Source organism: Cervus canadensis, chromosome 30 (genome assembly GCF_019320065.1).
Source record: "Cervus canadensis isolate Bull #8, Minnesota chromosome 30, ASM1932006v1, whole genome shotgun sequence".
NCBI lineage: Eukaryota > Metazoa > Chordata > Mammalia > Artiodactyla > Cervidae > Cervus > Cervus canadensis.
The window spans coordinates 37714971-37729398 of record NC_057415.1 but is presented as its reverse complement, the minus strand read 5'-3'; the positions used below and the strand labels follow the sequence as shown (position 1 = coordinate 37729398).

The following is a 14428-nucleotide window of genomic DNA, read 5'->3' as shown; positions in this document are numbered from 1 at the left end:
ATTCCTACTCCTGCTCAGCTGGGAGGCCGACAGGGGAAGTAGAGGTAGGAACACTCTCTGCAGTCTATCCCTGCAGATTGAAGCTTCCCGGGAGCCTAAACCCAAATCTAGTTTTTGGGCAGCCAGAAAGGGGAAGAGTCTTCACGGGTGAGAAATGGTCTAGCCTGTTGGCTGGCGAGGACCTGTAGCCCCTGGATAGTTTGGGGTCAGCTACAATACCTGGCAGCTCAGCGGTAAAAACTGCCCCTGCAATGCAGGAGAGACAGGTTCAATCCCAGGGTGCGGAGGATCCCCTGGAGAAGGAAATGGCAACCCACTCCAGTATTCTAGCCTGGGAAATCTCAGGGACAGAGGAGCCTGGTGGGCTACAGTCCATGGGGTTGCAAGAGTCAGACACGACTTAGCAAGTAGACCACTCCTGCCACCAGCACAGGTTCCTGTGGGTGACTGTACAGTATAGCTTAGGAACAGAGAGAGGTTGGAAGGAGGATGGGCTTGGATTTGACATCCTGGGTAGGTAAGGCGACCCTTCACAATGACAAAGCAACAACCGAAAACAGTAACAAGCCTAAGTGTCGTGCTGCCCTCAAACCCTTCACATGCACAGTTTGCTTGATCTTCCCAGTGACCCTGTGAGACAAGCAACTGATGCCCAGGTGATTAAAATAGCAGGGCCCCGTATTCATAATCATAAAGCCCAGACTGCAACCTGATTCTGAGAACCCCACCTCTTAACCATGATTAATCTCTCTGCCCATTTCTTTATTTCTAAGTGAAAATGAGGTTTGCTGTAGGATTAACTGAGGTTATTAATATATAGTGGTTTGCATTTAATTAAGGGTATGCTCACAGCATGCTCAGCAGTAATTGCAAGCTGATAATTTCTCACAAAGCATATACCAGGTTGGGTTTTAATTACCCACTTCCCTGCGATTGTCACCAGTCGGCTGTGATCTCCCTGAAGGACAATGCGTGTTTGTTGTCATATCTGTTAGCACTGTGTCCAGCACGTAGAAGTTGCTGAGTGAGTCAGACTCAGAAATGTGACCTTAGGCAAATCACATCCCGTCTAACCTAGAGTTATTTTAGCTGCAAAATAACTGAGTGGGGTCAATCGGATAAGAATGGACTGTTTTTTGAATAGCAGCAATATACCAGGCACTCCATAGATATTGTCCTATGTCACAATTAATCTTCTCAACAATGATTCAAGTAGGCGTCAGTTACTTTATCTCACAAAAGAAGCAACCGATGCTCTGCAAGATTAAATGACTTGTCTACAGTCACCTTCTGGGAAGGAACAGGGCTGGAGAATAAACCCAGGTCAGTTAGGCCCATGACATGCTACAAACTCCTGTCCAAAGACTACCCACACTGGCTATCTTTCTATTTTATTAAGTTTTGTTTTTAAGCCTCAAAAGAGAGGAGACATGATGTTTAGAAATGTCAACTTTAAAAATATTCACAACCTAAAAATTGAGAGCTATATTTTATTTGGTGGGAACTTTTAGGACTTTAGGCCCAGGAGACAGTATCTCAAGAGATCCTGAATGAACTTCCCCTAAGAGAGGAGAGGAAGAGCCAGGTTATATAGAAGTTTTACAGCAAAGGGCAGATAGTCTGAACATCAAAAGATTATTGGTAATGAAAGAAAACCAGATATCCCAAGTTAAGGAATTTAGAGCTTTTCTATGCATGGGATGGAGAGGGAAATGGCAACCCACTCCAGTATTCTTACCTGGAGAATCCCAGGGACAGAAGATCCTGGTGGGCTTGCGTGAGTCCATGGGGTCACAAAGAGTCAGTCAGGACCAGGCGACTAAACTGAAACAAAAGAGCATGCCTGAGAAGATGCAAGAGTCTGAACTCACTGAAATCATCCCTTTCATGTGCATCTCAGCTCTCGAGCCAGTAACCTGTGTTTCACATCCTGAGCTCCCTTGGGGCTCACTGTAGGGAGTGACTGCAGCCTGACGGATCTTAGAGGGCAGGTATTCTCCTTCTTGAGTGCCCTTAGGGCTCATCAACTCATATTGGAGGGCTGCAATCACCGATAACTGACTTCCTTGTTTACTGATATGGCAGGCAATGTTCCATTTCTCAGGCTTCCCTGGTGGCTCAGACCCAAAGAATCTGCCTGCAATGCGGGAGACCTGGGTTTGATCCCTGGGTTGGGAAGATGCCCTGGAGGAGGGCATGGCAACCCACTCCTGTATTCTTGCTTGGAGAATCCCATGGACAGAGGAGCCTGGCAGGCTACAGTCCATGGGGTCTCAAAAAGTCTGACAGGACTGAGCGACTAAGCACACATTCCATTTCTCAGTTATTCAAAGGAAAGTGGGGCAGTTGCTTGTCATTATGACCCCAGAGCTTGGTCCTATTAAGGCAGAGACACTCAGATGAGCTTTTCTGAGCAGCATTGCCTGGGAAAATGAGGGACTGCCCTCTGCCCTGGGTTTCTGCCATGTTGGAGACTTAGTGCAGTGGATTTCACCAAAATGGGAAGAAGCCTCTCTGGACAGAAGCCTCCCATTCTTCTACCAGCCACTGTGTTGCAGGCAGGGGCGATGGGAGAGTTGAGACCTCACCTATACCCCCTCCTTAGACCAGGTGGGAAGTTAGCACCCTATTTGATGAAAATCACTGTTACAAGCCCATAGTCTCAATTCAGGACTCATTGTATTTTTATACTGACCTTTCCCCTATCATAGAGAGGAGCTAATGGTACTCCTGACAGTCTGTAGGTATAATCCAATTATGTGTCCCCAAAACAAACAACAAAAACCTTTCTTTTCTCTTAAAAAAGAAAATAAAACAAAAAAATCCTGTTTGCCTTAAAAAAATGTTTAAATTACTCACAAGTTAAATTAAAAAATCTCCAAGTAAACACCCTGGGGAAATGCACTTATTTTAATCTTCTGGCTTTGCATATCCTTGACACATTATTTTCCACATACAGAGACATTTTAAAAATACTGTTTGTGGAGTACTTTATTCAGCATTTTACATAACTTTTTTTTTTTTTCATTTAACATTCATACCACTTGTATCAGCTTCCTTGGGCTGTTATAACGGAGAGTCACAGACTGGGTGGGGTGAAGCAGGGAAATGTACTCTCTCACTGCTCCGGAGGCGAGAAGTCTGAAATCAGGGTGGCAGCGGGGCAAGACGTTCTCTGAGCTCTCTGGGGAGGATCCTCACGTTTCTCTTCCAGCTTCTGGTGACCCCAGGTGTTCCTTGGTTCATGGTAACAAAACTCCAATCTCAGCCTCCAGCTTCATATGGTCATTTTCCCCCCTGTGTGTCTCTGTCGTTACATGGCATTCTCTTTGTGTGGATCTGTTGATTGGGAAAAAAAAAAGAGCACAGCCTAAAAGTTGAGAATTATAATTTACTTGGCCGACAATCTGAGGACGTAAGCTCAGAAGACAGTGTCTCGGATAACTCTGAGGACTGCTCACAGAAGTGAGGGAGGAACCAGGATAGCTAGTAGCTTTGCAACAAAATCCAGATAGTCGGAACATCAAAAGCTTATGGTTAAAGAAAACCAGAACTTCGAGTTAGTGAACGTAGTGCTCTTTTATGTATGGGAAGATATGATAATCTGGGTTCACTGAAATCATTCCTTGGATTTGCACCTGGACTGTCTAGGGCCAGTGGCCTACTTTTCTCTGGCCTGAATCCCCTCAGGGTGCGTAGTTGGAGGTGGTCAGCAACAACTGCTGACCTGATGGCTACACTATCCTTTGTCTATTGATGCAGCAGGCAACATTTTTCATTCACATCTGCGTCTTCTTATAGGGACACCTGTCCTATTAGATTGTGATCTCCACGTTACCCAATTAAAACTCCAGGGTGACTTCATCTTAACTAATTCCTCTGCAACAACCTTATTTTTAAATAGTCATGTACTGACATACTGGAGGTTAGGATTTCAGCATATCTTTTTTTTTGGGGGGGGGACACAATTTAACTGATAACATCCGCATATCAGCTAAGTACTGTTTTCTGCATTTATAAGACGATCAGTAGTTTAACCTCTCTTTTATTCTCTTTAAAGCAGTGATAACAATGGCTAACTCACAGCATTGTTGGGAGCAAAATAAGATACGGATGTTAAGCACTTTCATATTAGGATACTGCCTAATGTACAGTAATGTTCGTTGCATCACATTTATTATTATTAGGTTTGCTTATGAAGTCCGTCATTGTGCAGTGGAGGGCTTCAGAGTCAGACAAACCTGGGTTGGAACCCCAGTTCCAACCACCTGAAAGGTCATTTTGGGGAATGGATTAAATGATTTGAAGTGATGTTTGGGAATTTGTTGCAACTGACAAACTGGGTAACCTTGGACAACTTACCTAGCCGTTCTGTACTTCATTTTCAACCTCTGCAAAATGGGAATAATAGTAGTAGGTGGCATTGGTGGTAAAGAACCTGCCTGCCAGTGCAGGAGACTTAAGAGATGTGGGTTCAATCTCTGGGTCGGGGAGATCCCCTGGAGGAGGGCATGGCAACCCACTCCAGTGTTCTTGCCTGGAGAGTCCCGTGGACAGAGGAGCCTGGTGGCCTGCAGTCCATGGGGTCACAGAGTTGGACATGACTGAGCGACTAACCACACATACTCCTCATACTAATGTTGTAAATGGTAGATGACTTAATAGATCTAAAGTTTTTAGAGCCCTACCTGAGTTAGTGCTCTGTGAACAGTAGCTGTTATTGTCATTATTATTATTACCGTTATGACAAAGGGGCTTCGCTAGTGACTGAGTCGATAAACAATCTGCCTGCAATTCAGGAAACCTGGGTTTACTCCTTGGGTCACGAAGATCCCCTGGAGAAGGGAATGGCAACCTACTCCAGTATTATTGCCTGGAGAATTCCGTGGACGGAGGAGCCTGGTGGGCTACAGTCCATGGGGTCACAAAGAGTCGGACACGACTGAGTGACTTTACACACACACGCATTAAGACAAGATGTTCTCTTTTCCTTTGCATGCTAGCAGCTGAATGCTGAGGCGAGAGGTAAATGCTTTGTTTATGGAAAATAAAGTAGAAAAGGTAAGGAATTAAAACTCTAATGCATCCTAACCAATTTGTCTGAGTCTAGAGATTTATAACTGCTAGAATTTTCATGAAATAATGGAAAATTTAATCTACATATCTATATTACTTATATTTATCACCGGATAACAAACTATCCCCAAACTTCTGTGCTTTGAAACAACACAGATTTCTCATCTCACAGGTTCTGTGGGTGAGGAATCTGAGCACAGCTGAGCTAGATCTGATCCACGGTCTCTCACGAGGCTTCAGTCAAGTTATTGACCAGGGCTGGGGTCTCAGCTGAAAGTTTTGGGAAGGATCAGTCTCTAAAATCACCTGGTTGTGGTTGGACTGAGGGCTTCAGTTCCTTGCTGGCTTTTTGGCTGGAAGCTTCCCTCAGCTCCTTGCCCCAGCTGCTGCTGCTAAGTCGCTTCAGTCGTGTCCGACTCTGTGCGACCCCATAGACGGCAGCCCACCAGGCTCCACCCTCCCTGGGATTCTCCAGGCAAGGATACTGGAGTGGGTTGCCATTTCCTTCTCCAATGCATGCGTGCATGCATGATAAGTCGCTTCAGTCATGTCTGACTCTGTGCGACCCCATGGACAGCAGCCCACCAGGCGCCTCTGCCGACGGGATCCTCAGGAAGAATACTGGAGTGGGTTGCCATTTCCTTCTCCTCCTTGCCCCAGGAGCCTCTCCAAAACAGCTTGTTTCATCAAAACCAGCAAAAGAGAGGTCTCAGTCTTTTGTAACCTGATCACAGAAGTGGCACTTCTCAATGCTGCTGTATTGTTGTGGATTTTACTCAAGTGGAAGAGGTTATAACCGGCAGTGTGTAGCAGGAGGTAAGATCATCACGGGTCGTCTTAGAGCCTCCATCCCTCTGACTCAACTCTCCCGCTCCCTCTCTCCTTTCTTCTCTCCCCCTGTCAGTCTTATTCTACTTATGTACATTTCTATCCTTTCATCTGTCTGTCACGTATCTACTCTCTGCTGAAACTCTGACCCTAATCTCTGTATGCCTCCTCTATCCTTGTGTGTTTCTCAACCTAGCCTACACTCGATACCTAGTAGATGCTCAGTAAATGTTAGAATTTGACTTAAATTTACAGCATAAAAGAGAATTTTTAAAGGGTCAACTTTATGCATCACCTTAATATAATCCTTATGTTGGTTATACTTACGTAAATGTAAATAGTTACCAAGTTCCTTTTTAATCTGTTCTTACATACTTGTGACTGTGCCGAGTCGCCAACATTTTTTTTTGTAATATGGAATAATGTTTGAAATCATATAAACTGGCTCCATAATAACTCGTCAAATTGACAAACCCGTTTTTAAACATTTAACCATCACAAAGAAGACCGCGTAAATGTCCTTACGCAGGGAGGTTTTATGCTTTCCTTTGTTTTGATATTTTCTTGTACGGATATGGGAATAGCTGGCTTAGGACTTTGAATCTTTATTTTAGCATAATATACGCTTCTATGCATGGACCAGACCGAGTTTGCAGTGGTCTGAACTTGTGTGGATCAAGTGTTACTGAACCACACCTGGGTCTGCTTGCCCAGGGGCAGTTAAGCCCATCTGCAGACACAGGGCTGTGGTGAAGCAAAGAGCAGTGTTTATTGCAGGGCACAGAGCAAGGGGTCCAGATATTTAGTGCTCAAAAGTCTTGAAAACCCCAGTGAGTTTCAGGGAGAGGTTCTTAAAGACAAGGTGAAGGAGGGGGGTTGTAGGGTGTGTGATCAGCTTTGTAGGCATTCTTCTAATTGATAAGGTAATCCGGAGTCAATATCATTGGCTGTCTCGATTCAACGCATCTGGGGACTATGTGCTTGTGGGCAGCGTGGAGTTAACTTTTTCCACCTGGGGGCAGGTTTCAGTGTCTGCAAAAAAGCTCAAAGGATATGGCTCAGAATATTATCTATAGACCTTGAGGAGGAACTACTTGACTTTGTTTAATGTCTAAACTATTATTTTGTCTTGCCTGACTGTTTTCCTTTCTTTCTGCATTCCCTTACTTCCCGGGTTAAATTTACTCTTTGGAAATTGGAAGTGGTCAAGCAGGAGATGGCAAGAGTGAACGTCGACATTTTAGGAATCAGTGAACTAAAGTGAACCAGAATAGGTGAATTTAATTCTGATGACTGTTATGGCTACTACTGTGGGCAAGAATCCCTTAAATGAAATGGAGTAGCCATCACAGTCAACAAAATATTCCGAAATGCAGTTCTTGGGTGCAATCTCAAAAATGACAGAATGATCTCTGTTCATTTTCGAGGCAAACCATTTGATTTCGTAGTAATCCAAGTCTATGCCCCAACCACTAATGCCAAAGAAGCTGAAGTTGAACGGTTCTATGGTGACCTACAAGATCTTCTAGAACTAACACCAAAGAAAGATGTTTTTTTCATCATAGGGGACTGGAATGCAAAAGTAGGAAGTCAAGAGATACCTGGAGTAACAAATTTGGCCTTGGGGTACAAAATGAAGCAGGGCAAAGGGTAACAGATTTGCCAAGCGAACATGTTGGTCACAGCAAACACCCTCTTCCAACAACACAAGAGACGACTCTACACATGGACATCACCAGATGGTCAAAACCGAAATCAGATTGGCTATATTCTTTGCAGCCAAAGATGGAGAAGCTCTATACAGTCAGCAAAAACAAGACCAGGAGTTGACTGTGGCTCAGGTCATGAACTCCTTATTACAAAGTATAGTAAAGTATTAGTCTCTCAATCGTGTCTGACTTTTTGCGACCCCATGGACTGTAGCCCTCCAGGCTCCTCTGTCCATGGGATTCTCTAGGCAAAAATACTGGAGTGGGTTGCCATTTCCTCCTCCAGGGGACCTTCCCAACTGTACATAAAGGAGACTTCATTAATGTGCATTAGGAGATACCCCAGGTTAACATGTTACAGAAAACTGTCTCTTGAGTCTTTGAATTCTATACCAATTCTATACCCCTGGTTGGCCGATTGCTTGTTTCTTGCTGCAAAATTCAGACCTAAATTGAAGGAAGTGGGGAGAACCACTAGACAATTCAGGTATGACCTAAATCAAATCCCTTATGATTATACAGTGGAAGTGACTAGATCTGATAGAGTGCCTGAAGAACTCTGGATGAAGTTTGTGACATTCTATAGGAGGTGGTGATCAAAACCGTTCTCAAGAAAAAGAAACACAAAAAGGCAAAATGGTTGTCTGAGGAGGCCTTACAAATAGCTGGGAAAAGAAGAGAAGCGAAAGGCAAAGGAGAAGAGGAAAGATATTCACATTTGAATGCAGAGTTCCAAAGAATAGCAAGGAAAGAGAAGAAAGCCTTCCTCAGTAATCAGTGCAAAGAAATAGAGGAAAACAATAGAGTGGGAAAGACTAGAGCTCTCTTCAAGAAAATTAGAGATACCAAGGGAACATTTCATGCAGAGATGGGCACAATAAAAGACAGAAATTGTATGGACCTAGCAGAAGCAGAAAATATTAAGAAGAGGTGGTAAGAATACACAGAAGAACTATACAAAAAAGATCTTCATGACCCAGATAATCACAATGGTGTGATCATTCACCTAGAGCCAAACATCCTGGAATGCGAAGTCAAGTGGGCCTTAGGAAGCATCACTATGAGCAAAGCTAGTGGAGGTGATGGAATTCCAGTTGAGCTACTTCAAGTCCTAAAAGATGATGCTGTTAAAGTTCTGAACTCAATATGCCGGAAAATTTGGAAAGCTCAGCAGTGGCCACAGGACTAGAAAAGGTCAATTTTCACTCCAATCCCAAAGAAGGGCAATGCCCAAGAATGCTCAAACTACCACACAATTGCACTCATCTCACACGCTAGTATAGTAATGCTCAAAATTCTCTAAGCAAGACTTCAACAGTTCGTGAACCGAGAACCTCCAGATATTCAAGCTGGATTTAGAAAAGGCAGAGGAACCAGAGATCAAATTGCCAACATCCGTTGGATCATTGAGAAAGCAAGAGAGTTCCAGAAAAACATCTGTTTCTGCTTTATTGACTATGCCAGAGCCTTTGACTTTGTGGATCACAACAAACTGTTGAAAATTCTTCAAGAGATAGGAATGCCAGACCACCTTACCTGCCTCCTGAGAAATCTGTATTCAGGTCAAGAAGCAACATTTAGAACTAAACATGGAACAATGGACTGGTTCTGAATTGGGGAGGGTATAGGTCGGCTGTATATTGTCACTCTGCTTATTTAACCTACATGCAGAGTAAATCATGTGAAATGCTGGGCTGGATGAAGCACAAGCTGGAATCAAGTTTGCTGGGAGAAATGTCAATAACCTCAGATATGCAAATGACACCACCCTTATGGCAGAAAGTGAAGGAGAACTAAAGAGCCTCCTGATGAAAGTGAAAGAGGAGAGTCAAAAAACTGGCTTAAAACTCAACATTCAAAAAACGAAGATCATGGAATCCAGTCCCATCACTTAATGGCAAATAGATGGGGAAACAGTGACAGACTTTGTTTTGTTGATCTCCAAAATCATTGCAGATGGTGACTGCAGCCGTGAAATTAAAAGACACTTGCTTCTTGGAAGAGGAGCTATGACCAACCTAGACAACATATTAAAAAGCAGACATTAGTTTGTCAACAAAAGTCCATCTAGTCAAAGCTATGGTTTTTTCCGGTAGTTGTGTGTGGATTTGAGGGCTGGACCATAAAGAAAGCTGAATGCCAAAGAATTGATGCTTTTGACCTGTAGTTTTGGAGAAGACTCTTGAGAGTCCCTTGGACTGCAAGGAGATCCAACCATTGAATCCTAAAGGAAATCAGTCCTGAATATTCATTGGAAGGACTGATGCTGAAACTCCAATACTTTGGCCTCCTGATGTAAAGAACTGACTCACTGGAAAAGACCCTGATGCTGGGCAAGATTGAAGGCAAGAGGAGAAGGGGATTCCAGAGGATGAGATGGTTGGAAGTCATCACAGACTCAGTGGACATAATTTTGAGCAGGCTCCAGGAGTTGGTGATGGACGGGGAAGCCTGGCTTGCTGCAGTCCATGGGGGTCACAAAGAGTTGGACAGGACTGAGCGACTGAGCTGAAGGCCCTCTGTCCATGGGATTTCCCAGGCAAGAATAATGGAGTGGGTTGTCAGTTCCTTCTCTAGGGGGTGTTCCCAACCCAGAGATCGAACCCAGGTCTCTTGCTTCTCTTGCATTGGCAGGTGGATTCTTGACCACTGAGCCATCAGGGAAGCCCTTTTCTAAAAAACATGTGCGCAGTTGTGTCCAGCTCTTTGTGATTCCATGGACTATAGCCTGCCATGCTCCTCTGTCCATGGGATTTCCCAGGCAAGAGCACTACAGCAGGTTGCCATTTCCTACTCCAGGGGATCTGCCAGCCCAGTGCTCAAACCCTTGCAGACAGGTAGACTCTTTACCATGGGTGCCATCTAGAAAGACCCTTTTTTTAAAAGTAGGAAAACGTTAGTATTTTTTTTTAATTAGTTGATTTACAATGTTGTGTTAGCTTCTGGTATACAGCAAGGTGATTTAGTATGTATATTTTTTCAGGTTATTTTCCATTATAGGTTATTATGGCATTTTAAAAAAATATTATAGGTGATGAAAGTACATTTAGAATAAAGCATCAGGTGAGTACATAATATAGGTGCTACTCCCCAGCAATAATTGCCTATACTGTTATGTAATACTTCTGGAAGCCCACTTTTTTTCAGTGTTTTATTGAGAAAAGAACACATACAAGGAGAGAAAATGGGATAGTGAATCATTTTGTGCCCATCACCCTGCAAATATTGTTGTTAATATTTTGCCAGTGTTGCTTCAGCCATTTCTCTCACCTTCATTTTGCTTTTTTGCTTCTGGAGTCTTTTAAAGCAAACCCCAGATATCCTATCATTCCTCCTGTAAATACAGTATGCATCTCTAACAGATCATTATGCTTTAACATCATGTCAACATCATTATCACATCTAGCAGTTCATGTTCAAATTCCCCTAATTACTTCAAAATATCTTTGTAAGATGCAAAGAGCAGACTCATTTGAAAAGATCCTGATGCTGGGAAAGATGGAGGGCAGGAGGAGAAGGGGACGACAGAGGATGAGATGGTTGGATGGCATCACTGACTCGATGGACATGGGTTTGGGTGGACTCTGGGAGTTGGTGATGGACAGGGAGACCTGGCGTGCTGCAGTTCATGGGTCGCAAAGAGTCGGACACGACTGAGCGACTGAACTGAACTGAGATATGTTTAAGTAAGGATCAAAATGCCCTCATGCTGTACTAGGTCTCCTTTAATCTGTAATAGTTATCTGTAATTCTGCCCATGCTATTATTTCTTGAAGACATTGACTCATGTTTTCTTTTTCTTTTTATATTTTCTAAATTAAAAAAAATAATTTTCCACTTCTCAGAATTAGGTGATGATTTATCCATGGAGTTTTTAAACTTGTTATTCTCTTCTAAAGATTCATCACTAATTTTTGTGTCTCTTGGACTTTTGTAGAATAATGAAAACCCTAGACTGCCTTCTCAGAGTAATGGTCTCAAATGCATAAAATGAAGTATAATTATATCTTTATGGTTTCTTTCTTTTGTAGACCATTGTGTTTCATTTCACCAAATTTGCAATGTAGCAAAGCATGTATTCCTTTATATAGGACAAGATCTAGTGGAGAGTCTAGCAACTATCATGATTTCTAAATAGTGTTTAATGTAAATGTTTAGAGATATTTGTAACAACTCTATTGTGATGAAAAAAATATGTGAGTTTGGTTGCATCAGAGTCTTAGGAAGTGCTACTATACTGTAGTTGCTTGCATTCATAATTTAAAATTCTAAATTGGATTTTGAGGAGACTGAAAATAAAGATTTGTTTGGCCGCTCTACTGGGCATGTGGGATATTAGTTCCCAGACCAAAGATCAAAACCACGTCCCCTGTAGTGGAAGTGCAGAGTCTTAACCATTAGATTGCCATGGAAGTTCCAGGATGTACATTTTTTCTGTATGAATTTATAGACCATTGAATTCTATTCACGGGCCTAATCACCAGCTGAAGTTTACAGATTGTGCCATGGACTTCCTATGGCATCATATCATGTTAATGTCTGGTTTTTACTTTTAGTAAAGTTAAGGGTGAACTTTTAGTAAAGTTAAGGGTGATCGGCTTGAGGTCCAGGTGCTGTGATTCTGACCCATTCATTAGAATATTTCCCATCGGCCTTTCTCCTAATGGTTTTTAGCATTCAGTGATAGCTGCCTAGATGTATTATTTTATTAGAGATTGCCAAGTGGTAACTTTCTAATTCTGCCATTTTCCCATTTGTATTAACTGCAATGCTTCCATAAAGTAAATTGTGGTTACCTTGAAATCCAGTTCAGGTGATAAAATCTTGTCTACTACTTGATTCTTTTACCAGTTTTCAGAGTAATGAGCTGATCTCTGAGCCATCCCCAGTGGTGAACAGAGAACTTCTGTTTGTTTTCCCAGCTTGGGTTTTGGCTATGGCTTTTGTTTGAGGAACGCGATGAATTACAGGAAATGCATTTATCTGATCTATTTTAATCAGTCATAGTCATTGTTCACTTTGTTCAATGTTTGGCCCGTGTGAGCCCCTCTGAACTGGTCTCCCTGTCATTTTGAAATGACCACATTGGTGCTTGGCAGCAGTATTGCTTTTTGGCACAGCAAGATATCCTAGGCTCAGCTTGTACCATACCTATCCCAGACTTAGAATAAGGAATGTTTCCAAGAATCTTGTGTTCCTTTTAGTGGAAAATGATATTTAAAAACAAGAATCTGGGTATTAAGGGTATTTATTAATAAGGGTATTAATGTTAGGTTACCATTACTTTCAAGCCTTTTCAGCAGAGGTATGAAATGTTTATTTTTGTTTTAAAGAGAAAAATCATTAGTGTATATATATAACACACTAGTGTATATATATGGAGAAGGCAATGGCAACACACTCCAGTCCTCTTGCCTGGAAAATCCCATGGACAGAGGTAGGCTGCAGTCCATGGGGTTGCGAAGAGTCGGACACGACTGAGAGACTTCACTTTCACTTTTCACTTTCATGCATTGGAGAAAGCAATGGCAACCCACTCCAGTGTTCTTGCCTGGAGAATCCCAGGGACGCTGGAACCTGGCGGGCTGCCGTCTATGGGGTCGCACAGAGTCGGACACGCCTGAAGCGACTTAGCAGCAGCATTATGATTACTCTGTATCACATGTAAAGATTGCCCCCAGTCCCTGCTTAAGAACAGTGTCCACTGTGTGGATGCACCGTAGTGTTTTTAACCAATTCCCTATTTAATATCCGTAAATTATTCTTTAAGGGCCACGTTGCTTATTACTATGATGTAATCAACAGAAGCAACAGAAATTGCACACATTTGGTTTCCAGAATTCACAACCTGAATCTCCAGCAAAACAGCAGAGTGGAGACAGTGTAAGGCCCTGGGAACGTGTTTAGAAGCGAGATAGGTCAAACTGGAAGCCTAATTCTCCCCCAATCTCACCTCTCTGAGCTTCCATTTCCTTAACCTGAAAATACAATGAAACCATGATTTATACAGAACAACCAAGACAGTGTATGCAAGGCAAATAGCCCTACACCTGGCCTAGAATATGTGCATGTAAAATCATAGCAATAATTAAATTAATTTTACTGATTTCCTCAGCGGTCAGACAGAATCCCAAATGGGTCTCAGTCCTTTATTTTTGTTTCTGTTTTGTATTTAATTTTATTTCTTGACGGGGGAGGCTCATGAGTTCCTTTTCCTGTCCCTAGAAGCACTGCTCCAGGGAAGAGGGAAGCTAGCGGGAGCAGTAACTCACCTTGAACATGCTGTCCAAAAGCATTGCCTATCGACTTGTTTACAGGTGACCTTTTAAACTGAGTATTGCGAAGATTTCGGCGAACATGAAGACGGGCGTGTGACAGATAACTGGAGCCCCCTAGAAAAGTGGTCAGAGGGTGGCAGTTTGTTTTCTGGTGGCACCAAAGACTCCATCCAAGCCAGTCCAGGTTCACACCCTCCCTGCCGTTTTAACCTGGCGATCTCAGCAGCCCCAGGTGACCCAGGGATTGAACCCACTGCTGCCTCAAGGTCATGCCTGAGCAGCAGCCCTAAGAAGCGACTAGGAGGAGGAGGAAGGAATTGGGGAGGAACTAATGTTGGGATCCTCCCTCAAGGGGGATCAGTTTTGAGCAGAGTTTTTAAGAAAGAGAAGGAATGGGGGCCCAGGGAGAAGAAAGCAACCTTCCTGTTACTGATGCTTCTGTGTTTCATCAGAAAGAGGCTTTGAAGTCACAGACTGAATCTAATGGCCTTTGGCTGCAGTCTGTCACCTCTCAGAACCTCTTGTTTCCTGGGTTGT

At 43.0% G+C, this 14428-nt stretch overlaps 1 protein-coding gene across 4 annotated transcripts in view; it reads left to right on the top strand.

Annotated features, from left to right (window-relative positions):
• Nucleotides 1-14428, top strand: part of ASTN2 (astrotactin 2) — a 989097-nt gene that overhangs the window by 770342 nt on the left and 204327 nt on the right. The window lies entirely within an intron of this gene.